General features: G+C 34.9%; 1 protein-coding gene across 2 annotated transcripts in view; it reads right to left on the reverse strand.

The window, feature by feature from the left end:
* The window catches only part of LOC146993792 (uncharacterized), a 28,284-nt gene extending 16,751 nt beyond the window's left edge, over positions 1 to 11,533 (reverse strand). Inside the window, exon 1 of one of the 2 annotated variants that reach the window (XR_015043895.1) lies at positions 11,482 to 11,527. The gene's annotated coding sequence lies outside the window, so the exon portion shown is untranslated. Of the gene's footprint in view, positions 1 to 11,481 lie in introns of both variants that reach the window. The other variant, XM_085826542.1, reaches the window with a different exon arrangement.
* Positions 11,534 to 11,750: the final 217 nt, after the last annotated feature.

Raw genomic sequence — 11,750 nt, forward strand, 5'->3', positions numbered from 1 at the left:
TCAACGACTCTGAATCATATACCAATGCAGGGTCTGAAATACTTTTTTGATGCTGTAGATGGCGTTCCGCGAAAGTTCCGCAGGAGTTCTTGCAGGGAATCGTCACTTCGCACCAGGACAGATAGTTAGTAGAATGAATAATTATACAAATGGAAAGTTAGCCAATATGCATTTGGTATATGTGCTACAAACTGTAGTGGGCCAGCCGCACAGCGCTTATACGCGGAACGACAGGCTATGAGGTGTACACCTAGCCATAATTTGTTTGCAATGCTGCACAGGAGGTTAGCTGAAACAGGTTCCTTTCTAAGAGCTGTCATGAATCGGGCATGATCAGCATAGACTCCAGACATCAAACAGAATGTCCTAAATCAGGTACAGGTAACTCCATGTTTAAGTACGCAAAGTGTTCAGATTTCCATTAGGTTTTTGAGGTAGATTTACGTGAGATCCTCTTTTTGCAGGAGAAAATGTGTTCAGAAATTGATACATGTTTCTGTAGAAAATTCGCACTACCTTTGCAGCTTGTTAAAGAGCGAGACTTTCCGATTTCTACGAAATGTATAAAATTTTTAAGTTATATTCTTTATCAGTATAGGATCAAATTTTTCCTGTTTTTAATTATTATGCGTAATTACAAAATGAAGGCTCGATTTCAGAACTAGAAATTTTCTGAAACTGAGTGAATATTAAATATTTATCAAGCATCATCTGTTACAGTTTATGTAGTTGGCCACGAGAAGGCGCAGCGTTTTTTACTTTAAACTTGTTATATTTTTCTTACCGCATTGCGGATTTTTGAGATAGATGTAGTGGCAACCCGAAAAACATGTTGAACGTTCTAATGTAAGCATACAATTGTTGTACATAGCTGTAAATAAAGCTTCTGTGTGATAAAAATTAAAAGGAATTCCAAGCGTTCCTGTGGATATTTATCAAGAAAGGTAAGCAAAAATTCACTTATCGATGTTGTTAAATGTAAATAATAATAATACGAAAAAAGATCAAAAGTTGCAACATCATCCACCTGATTAAATTTCATTTATACTGTTTTCAAACAAATATATTGATATTTTGTACTCATTAATAATTTATTCATCTGAGTCTGTTAAATAGTTCATAAATTACAAGATGAAATTTCTATGGAGAAATTAATAACTGAAACCTAAGTATGAACTTCTGTTACTATATCAATATATATAAGGTATTTTCTCTCTAATTTCCGTGTGCCTTCTTGGTGTAACAGTAACAAACTTCGCAAGTATTCGAGAAGTCCAGATTCGTGTCCCGGGGAAGGCGTTGCTCATTTTTCATGTCTCCAGCATCGAAGAAACCCTAATGACTCTACAAGTGGCGCCCGAATTAAAAGGTGGTAGACAATAATTCGTCCCAACCAGAATTTGAAGACTGGGTTCCCTAATCCTCACTCACCCTTTAAAAGGGGAAGTATATAAGGTATTTTCTCCCTTCTTCCAGCATGCCTTCCTGGTGTAACGGTAACATATGCGGCGCGTATTCGACAGGTCCAGATTCGAGTCCCAACAAGGCTATTGCTCATTTTTTATGTCTTCTCCTTCAAAAATTAACTTAATGACTCTACATATTTATTTACTATTAAAATAGCATTCAATATATTCCAGGATTTTCTGCATAACTTTTCTAATTTAATTCCACATTTTCATTGTGTTTCATGACAAACGCACATAGACAGTTCAAATTATCAATGATTTAAACTAAAAATTTATTTAAAAACATTTAATTAAAAACCTTAAAACGTAGCTACAGTATCTCAGAAAATCCTTAAAAATAAATACAAAAAAATGTGCACTTCAAAGAACCAAACTTTTATCTTCATTTCAAGTTTTCTCCAAACAAAGCGTTGGTTTAACTAAGTAAAATCACAAAAGATTATTTGCCGCTTTGCATGGAGATAGTTTTCGCATGCTTTCATGAAAGACTTTCTAAGGGAAACGGATTCCCTTGGTTGCGTGAGCTACATGGCAAAAATCAATAAAGTATTTAAATGCTAGGCTATTTTATCGCTATTTGAAGTGGCACCTACCGGAAACATCATCATGACAAAAACATCGCAGATGAACACATCTAGAAGGGAAAAACGCAAGGCGAAAACGTCGTCTACGTGAGACAAAAAAAACAGCAAGAAGCATCGCAGCTTTAAACAGTTTAAAAACGTATCAATTTTAAACATAATAGTAGAAAATATTGTGGTAAAAAGTCATAGTTAAGGAATCAACATCCAAATTTTTGATTATGGGAAAGCACCTACAAATCATCATATAATGATAACATCAGACGCCTAGACGGTATAGTGGCTAGGGAAGCCAACTGAAATACCAAAGGGCCCGGGTTCGAATCGATGGGCGTATGCATATTCGTCCTTTCATAGGAGGCGGAGGTGGCCCACCTCTTAGGTGCCTCCATAATAAAAAGACCACCACTTTTGGCCTTAGTAGTAGGACGGTTTGGGTCATTGGGGAAAAAATAATGAGAACATACCTGACATTAGTTTTTTAGGTCAGACATAAGCTTTAAAAGTTGTAAATGTATATTTGCATAAAATTTGTGAGCTCAAGAGGGAGTAAGGAATATCTTTACCTCTGCGTATTCTATTTTTGCGCCATTTCGAATCGGCGCCGTCGTGCTTAGCACGACCTTCCACCTATTGTCGGCGCAAGCCAGTGAGCTCATAGCCGTCATGGTGGAGGGACGTGCTTCTTTTACCTCTGTGACAAATGTGATTTTTTCCTGTTTCTTAAAGATTTTCATGTGCGCAATAAATTGTATCTTGTGTGTGAAATGCTTCTCTGCATCTTGACACGTGTTTCATATCAACGTGATTATTATTGTGCGTATGCTAGTTCTTTAAATCAAAATTCTCAAAGTCCAAATTTCCAGCAACCATGCCTAACTTTCATATCAATGCTTTTTACATTTTCCCTTCAAGACATCGTTTTCATCCCAAATCATTTTTCTTTTTCTAATTGGAAGAAGCACCTACTGCACAAGGCACAATAGACTTAATAACATAAACTTTCATTTTCTTATAACTATCGTTCAATTTACCACATCTGATCCGCCACCCGGCCCTTCGCTGTGGTGCGCTGATAGTGGTTTCTTCCTTCTGTGCAATGGCATCATCCTGCTCATTGTCCTGCAGGACAGCTTAGGTCAGGAACCATCTCGTTGGGTAGAGCTGTCGGCGCGGGCCTGGTTAGCATAATGAAAACCTATTCTCATTGTATCAAAAAGGCATGTTATTAATAATAAACAGTGATAATTTTTTATCCCAAAATTGACATCTTAAAAACTCTCAGGCAGATTTCCAGATTCTATACATATAGGGTCGAGGATTCTTAATGTTTCCACACCCCGCTTCCTTGTTTCATTTGTTGGTCATAGTGGTGGAACCATACTTCATTTCCCTCTCCCCAGCTAACAAACAATAAAAGCTTTTTATCGGCGTTTATCATGCAGAGCTATTCTCGGACTTAATGCTTCTTCTTTCTGGCTTCAACGTTCTGGACACCACATAGCGCGGAACTTCGACATCCCCAACTTTTCACACAGGATTTGTTTTCCAACCACTGCCCATCTTTCCAATCTAGGCCCATTTCCACTGCTGCGTATGCATTGTGGTGTCTATGTGTTTCTCCAATCAGCGAGCGAATTCACTTTGATTGACATCTGCAATCCGGTCGATGTGCGGTGACGGATGACATACAGATGGAGTTCAACAATGTTCAACTTCTATTCGTATGTCTGCGGATGCGTTGGAGTCACGTGGTAAAAAAGGAGCAATCAGGTGTTATCACCAAAAACTAATGGCGGCAGAAGTAGCGATAAACGCTGGCTTAAGGAAAGAATGTTTTGCTAAAAAATACTTATTTCTGAATTAACATTATAGCGAGAAATCTGCGAGCGGAAAAAGACAGCAATCAGCTGAATTTAGTTTAAAAAATCTGATGTGTACACCACATGACTTCCTTGTATTGGAATATTAAATTATACGCATTTTTTCTTGCATTTCATTTAAACTTATTGGATTGAATGAAATCTACTTCGCCGACAGCGCATAAACCACAATAGAATAAATGCATTCTTTAAAATTCACTATAGTATTTGTTTACCATAGCGACACTCTGGCGCTAGATTCACTTAACAGTATTAATAATTATATAACAGTTAACTTATATAATAATTATATAATGGAAACTAAGTTAACTGTTACATAATCCAATAATTATATAACAGTTAACTTATATATTTCGTTCATATTATAACTCATAATGCACAAAATTTATATCATTTAAAGAATAAAATTATCTAATCATTGCCACATGTTCTATTCAAATACCATAATAAAGCTAGAATGATGTATAAAAGAAATTAAGCAAACAAAACAAAAAAGAAACAGTTTTTGACAGACGATTGAGTATTTCTCATTTAATTAATTCAGTTCTCACTTCGCGAGAAGGCAAAAATAAACAAAAACTCAAAATATCTATGTTAAAAATTACAAAGTAAATCTTAAACACTTATTTCTTCGAAAAAATTCCAGAAAGAATTAAGCATGATTTAATTGGCAATAATAAATGAATGCGTTATCTTTGTTGTTGCGAAGCTGTTTTTCTAGATTGGCAACAAATCCACTAGTCTCCTGTTTCAAATGTAAACATCAATGGCCGCCGTTAAAAAAAGGCTCAGCGGCACTTAGACAACTTTAACCCATTTATGCCTACTGTTCCATTTTTGGAACATCCCTCACATAAAAGTTATTTTTAGCCCACGGGTTCAAGGTCACACACATGGTTTGATTTGTGATGTCAGCCAGTTTGTAAAAGCATATGGTTTTGCTTAGAACACAGAGTTTGTCACTCCTGCAGATATTTGGCTGCTGTGATGTTGTGAAATTTTGGTCTTCATTTTCGTCATGGTTTTTGTAGATTCATCTATAAACAGATAACTATAACTCTGTTGCATTATACTTTAAAATTGTAAAAAAAAAATTGTGTTATTATTCAATTAGTTACTCTTTATTACTGTAAAAAGAAAATGAATTAGTTATAGGCTTGAAATTTCCATTTTGGAACACTAGGCAAAACCACTACCACAAGAACGCATATATTTTCTCTTCATATTTTTTTAGTTGAAATAATAAAAATAATTTTCCAAGAAACAAGATGTCCGAAATAGCCTTACATGAGTTAACTGATCTTTTAGAGACGTGTGACAACATAGAAGCAAGTGCCATAACCATAGAACCACCTGAAAATGCTACAGCGTCTGTTTCTGATGAGGACTCCGGTGAGGAATATGGGGGAACAATAAATAATCTGCCTGGTTCTTTGCTGCGCGCACCTGCTTATCTTGTTCGGGATGGTTCTTTTGATGCTGACTCTGACCCAGATGATCCTTCATATTTCCTTAAATTTGATTCTCCTGCAGATGGGGTTCCATCGACTTCTTCTACTTTGCAGCAATCACCTCTAACAAAGAAGAAAAAGCTCGAAAAAGTTGTACGAAAATGGGAAAAAGCAGATCTAAATGTGTAACCCATATCAGGAAGAATTACTCAGTTACCAATTACCAAAGTAAGAACGATGTCATGTCATGACATCGTTCTTACTTTGGTAATTGGTAATGACGATGTCATGGAACTCATTGTAACATACTCAAATTTATATGCTTCAACTAAGGGTGTAAACCTAAGCTTGACAAACTCTGAATTGAAATGTTTCCTGGAGATTATATTTCTGAGTGGATATGTCTCTTCCTAGATGGTGCATATTCTGGGAACAAAGAACCGATTCACAAAAAGCCCTTGTTAGTATTGCCATGAGACGTGACTGCTTTGAAACAATATTTTCAAATCTCCATGTTGCAGACAATGCAAATTTAGACCCACTTGACAAGTTTGCTAAATTACGACCTCTTATACACAACTAAATGAGCTGTGCATGAAATTTGTTCCAAATGATACACTTTTCAGCATTGATGAATCCATGGTTCCTTACTTTGGTCGACACGGATGCAAACAATTTATAAGAGGAAAGCCTATTCGTTTTGGATACAAGTTTTGGTGTGCGGCAACTCGTCTAGGTTACATTTGTTGGTTCGAACTGTTATATTGAAAAAAAACTATGTTTGTAACTTTAAATACTTTATTCCATTATAACTTAAACTTAACTGACTCACTGTGGTGCCAGATAAATTAACAAAAAAAAATCAAAATCAGATAATTCACATTCAAAAACTATTTCATAATATTCATATATCATTTCGACATTCTTATAAATATTCGTATATCATATCTATCAATCAATCGTATAGTGGTATAGTACAATTTAACCTTTTAGGTTTGCGTTATAAGTAACCTATGTAAAGGAAAAATCAATAACTCCAAATTCAAGTAAACTCCATGTTTCTTAAAAGCCCCCCAGCTCAAACAAATGGAGGGACATGACAGACCACAGAAACTACACTAAATTAAACAAATGAAACATAAAATACATATCAAACACATTTATTAATTTCTAGAATATTCAAACATATGATAACTAGGTAAACTGATCAGTCCCCTACAAATTAACCTTAAGATGTAAATTAACATATATATCATTTTAAATCTTATACTCATGTTAGGTGTACTAAATTTTTTTTAACATTACATAACTCACAATTTAGGCGGTTGTACCGTATATTAATATAGTATCATTACTCGGTTACAATTTAAATACAAAAGACAGAAAAAAAAATTCACTCACAGGGTGAAGTTCATACATTCAACTCCTATGCCATCATCGACTGAATATGGAGTGCTGATAGTTCAACAGATCGTCCTACTTATTGCGTTGACCATTCGAAGAGATCGAGAATGCCATCATCGACGGATTACTACGGAGTTTTAGAGAGTTCAACAGATCGTCCTACTCATTTCGTTCACCATTCGAAGAGATCGAGAATGCCATCATCGACAGATTAATACGGAGTTTTAGATAGTTCAACAGATCGTCCAGCGTCCAAAGTTTACTCGAGCACCACATTATTCCTGCTGTCCTTTATTCACAAAATCATCGTTAATGGAGGCAGACAGTTCTTGCGAATTTTAAAGATGACTTGGTTGCAACACCATTGAAGCTGTCCTTACAATAAATAAATTCCAGAGCATGGAATGATGAAAAAAAAAATCGACGCAGCTGGCACAGGCAGAATAAACAGCAATGCACACCTTAGAAGGGTCCTACACGAGTCTCTTTCATTCTGGAAGCCCCGAAACTCACCATAAGCGTAGAGCACCTTTGGAACAAAATCTAATTAGGAAGTCAAAGCCGGTAAAAACAGGAATACCGCATCAGGATGTCAGGATCACCAAGAGAATCTGCCGAACAATTCTTGGGATAAGAGAAATCGAAATTCTTCTGCTGAGCTCTATGCCTTATGCCAACGCAAATTCTCGACAGCTGAAAGCCGAGAGAAAAATCATACCCTCTGCCGGCTGTTCACGCGGCTCGCGAGAAGCAAGACCCGAAGGGTCAAGCCCCCGCTTTTTCTCCTCTTACTCTTCTTGAAAATCAGAATCAGAAAAATGAACTCTAGCCTGGTGCAAGCACCCAGGAAAACTCGGTTTCTCCTCTGTGAGTTCATAGGCTTTCAAAAAAATCATAAAATTATATCTTACCAATCCCGGAATTTTATGTTATCTAAATTGAGAAAATGACACACCCATGACGAATCAAACACCAGAAAATCTGACAATGCAATCCGAAAAACATCTGCACTCACATAACGTGAGAAAAAAAATAGACCCCCCCAACTAACAAGTGAAACTAAGCTTTTACGAAAATCCAATTACCAGCCACCCCCACTGTCTTGAAGTAATAAAACTGCAAACTTACAAAGCGACAAGAAAACAACTTCCGTTTCACACGCATGAGCTAAAAGGGCGACATTGTTAGTGAAAAGGCCATAAACCAGATGTGTGTCCTCGCAACCGTCTCTCGCCTTTGTTACAATTCCCACTCAAGAATAATGAGTTAAATAAAACCTTAAGAGCTTAAGAATACTTTTTTTCCCAGATTAAAATACACATGAATACAAATAAAAATATTAGAATAATAATAATATAAAACACATATTAATAATTTAAATTCGCTACATAACAGAACCCTATCAAGGTAAAAACCTGGCAAACAAATATAAGGAGTATGATGTTGGTGCTTCTGTTGTCTTATGGTTTACGGATGCACTAACAGAGGAGCACCCTGGGCAATATCATTTTGTTTTTGATAATTTTTTCACAAGTATTGCCCTGCTTGATAAACTTGGTTCAATGGATCATCAGGCAATAGGCCACAGTTAGAAAAGGTCGTATTGATAAACCACCATTGCAATCGGATGTTGCCCTAAAGAAAATGGAAAGAGGCTCATTCGGTTATCGAGTTGATGGCAAAGGCAATATTGTCTGTAGATGGCATGACAACAGTGTTGTGACTGTTGCATCATCTGGTGCTGGTGTAAATCCACTGTGTCTTGTAAATCGTTATTCACAAGAACAAAAAAAAAAAATCCAAGTTCAGCAGCCAAACATGATAAAAGTATATAACCAATTTATGGGAGGTGTGGATAGAGCAGACGAAAACATTGACAAATATAGAGCATCAATTCGTGGAAAGAAATGGTAATCAAGTCCATAGTTGTTCTGTTTCGAATTGGCCTTACAAAATGCTTGGCAATTACACAAAACTTATGATGCAAAACCAATGGATCTTTTAGAATTCCGTCGTCATGTAGCATGCCATTATCTTGAGACTCATGGTCATCCTGCAGAACCTGGCAGGAAAGGAAAACCCTCTCAGAAGCGAAACATTGATTCACGCTATGATGGCATAAATCATAGGATCGTAAAGCAAGGAAAGCAAACTCGCTGTGCTCAATGTCATAAAAACACCACTTTTTGATGTGGAAAATGGCTTTACATGTTAAGTGTTCTTCCAATTACCATACCGAATAATGGGAATAACCACATTTTTCGAGGAAAACCATGATTTTATACATTGTAACATTATAGCAATGGTTTTGCCTAGTGTTCTATTTTTAGAACACCATATAACTTGTAAACTAATTAAAATAAAAAAATTTCTTCTTCAAATCATTATTTATTATATTTTTTTACTTAACATATAGAAATTTCATGCAAAAATTCCAATTTTTAAACCTTCGGCATAAATGGGTTAAAATTGTTGATAATTCTAAAAATATTGCATACAGATTTATTAAAGGCATAAAAACAACATAATACGATCATTTTTAAAGCAAAAAATGTACAATTTACAAACATATACGAGGTGCACATCTACATGTTATAGCAGTCCTATATACAAAATTTCAACGTTCCGAGGCTACTCGTTTTCGAGATACGTACGTACATACGTTCGGACAGACGCCGCGAAAAATTCTCTTCAGAATTAATTTTAAAGCAGTTTTATAATTTTTTGAAGGAAAAAAAGTATTTTATTCTGTTACGTACAGATATCACGCAAAAACATCGTTAAATTGCATTCGATAGCGGTCAAAATGGATATTTTCGTTGAAATATGCTGCCTGAAACTTTTTGCGATTACAATACTTCCTTTTTACTTTATACAAGGAAGTAAAAAGATAAGAAAAATAAGAAAACTGCAACTATAGTACTTGTCCGCAGATAAAATCAGGCGTTCAAGAAATTCAGTTCAAGAAAATCAGGTGCAAAAATTATAATTCCAAGTCCATGAAATAGCAAAATTTGTCCTGAAAATTATTTCTTAGTTCTGCATACATATTTACCTTTAATGAAAATGAATGCCTGACTATATCAAACTGCTATAGCAAATCAGATATTAAAAGATTTGTTATTTTTTCTTTTGAAACAGGTAAAAGCTAAAAACATTAATTATAAATTAAATTTGATAGCCTTTTAAACATTCCGCTGCATTAAAGAGTATGTTAAATTTGTATTTCTCTATTTATAAATATACATTTCTGTCTAACATATATTTGTAAGCACATGGAATATATTTTTAGCAGCCCGTTTAACTTCAATCAGAACGCCACTTTAAAAGATAATGTTTTTTGTAAGAAATGTACTAGAAGCTGAAGAACAAACTCTGGTGAATTTTTTAGACGATAGCACACTGAAATAGGACCAAAGAATTTAGTTTTAAAAATTGATTTACTTGATGATGAATATAAGCCAAAATATTCATATTGTTCCCATGTGATGCTAGCTTAGTGGTAAAGGCTGATCGGTAACAACACTTAACTTTTGGGGTCATGAGTTCGAATCCCATGCACTTTTTCCACCCTGTCTGCAACTTTCTTAGCTTTTTGTTCAAATTTGATCTATATTCGTGTTTTATAATTTATTTCTATTATTATATGCATTAAATATAATGTTTTATTTATGATCTCATTTATTTAAATTTTCCCCGCAAAAAATTTTGAAAATTATATAATACGAATTTGAAGCATAACCTGTACATATATATACCCTTGACTTTATCCATGAACACATCGACCTATTTTCACATAAAAAAACATCAAAGAATTGCACAAACTATGCTTTACGCACTCCCTTGAGTTTGTTCATGTACACATTGATATATTTTCACTTAAAAAGTCAAAGGAGCACACATTTCTACAGTAGAGGCAAACAAAAAATGCATAATCTTAATAAACTGCATTTTAAACCAAACAATAAAATAACACAAAAAAGGAAAAACCCGTTATGTATTTGGCTAAAGTGCAGAATCGCCCACTTATTTGGCGCTTTTTACGAGATTGATAAATGCGCCAAATGGTATGCAAGTCGATTTTGCCGTTCTGGAAGGCGAATTTCAACGCATTTTCGGGCGCGTGCATTTTTAATTTTATCATTTCTGCATGCCATCTTACCAGATTTAAATTGATGATCTATAATCCGGAAAAAACCCTAATCCAGAATCGAAGACCAGATTAAAGACTTTGTGCTGTATAATGTAAATAAACCAGAAGAAAATAAAAAAATATTTTCACATTACCATCCAAGGACAATGGTGATACTTTTTAATATTATTATTGAATTTTTTCTGTTTTGCATTATAATCAAAGGTACTATTCGGTTTCGAGGGCCGTAAAAAACCGCCAAACTATTGTTGATGATAATGCTGCCAAAAATAATTGCAGCAACCCTAATAACTGTGGCAAGAAATAACATTGATGTTTTAATTTAGATGAAAGGCTAATTTCATATAATACTTTTTAATTATTATAATTTATATGAAAAAGGCTAAACATGACTGAATGGAAGCATAAGAGTAATCGTGTTAAACTAAGAATTTACTTTATTCTCGTTAGCATCCTCTGACAATATATGAAATTAAAGTTAATTTATATCATAATATATATTAAATAATAATATTGTATTAATAACAAATTAGCACTTACTTTGTACACGAGACATCCTTTCCGCGCGCGATCGTCGTGACAATTTAGACAGACAGACAGACAGACAAAGTAGACAGATGTCTTGTTTTGCACCCGCTAAGTCTTTCTGCACCGATGGGCGAAAAATCAAGCATAGGTGCGAAGGAAAGGTATATAGAAAGAGGGGCAATTTCGTATTTGAGGAGAGTAAAAAGGAACTTCGTACATCTTGTACGAGTTCAAAAGGCCAGGAAGAAAAGATGGGACAAAATAAAATTTTAAATAAATGG

The sequence above is a fragment of the Stegodyphus dumicola genome, chromosome 11 (genome assembly GCF_044657685.1).
Source record: "Stegodyphus dumicola isolate Sdum_Otavi_A_Nest chromosome 11, ASM4465768v1".
NCBI classification, from domain to species: Eukaryota; Metazoa; Arthropoda; class Arachnida; order Araneae; family Eresidae; genus Stegodyphus; species Stegodyphus dumicola.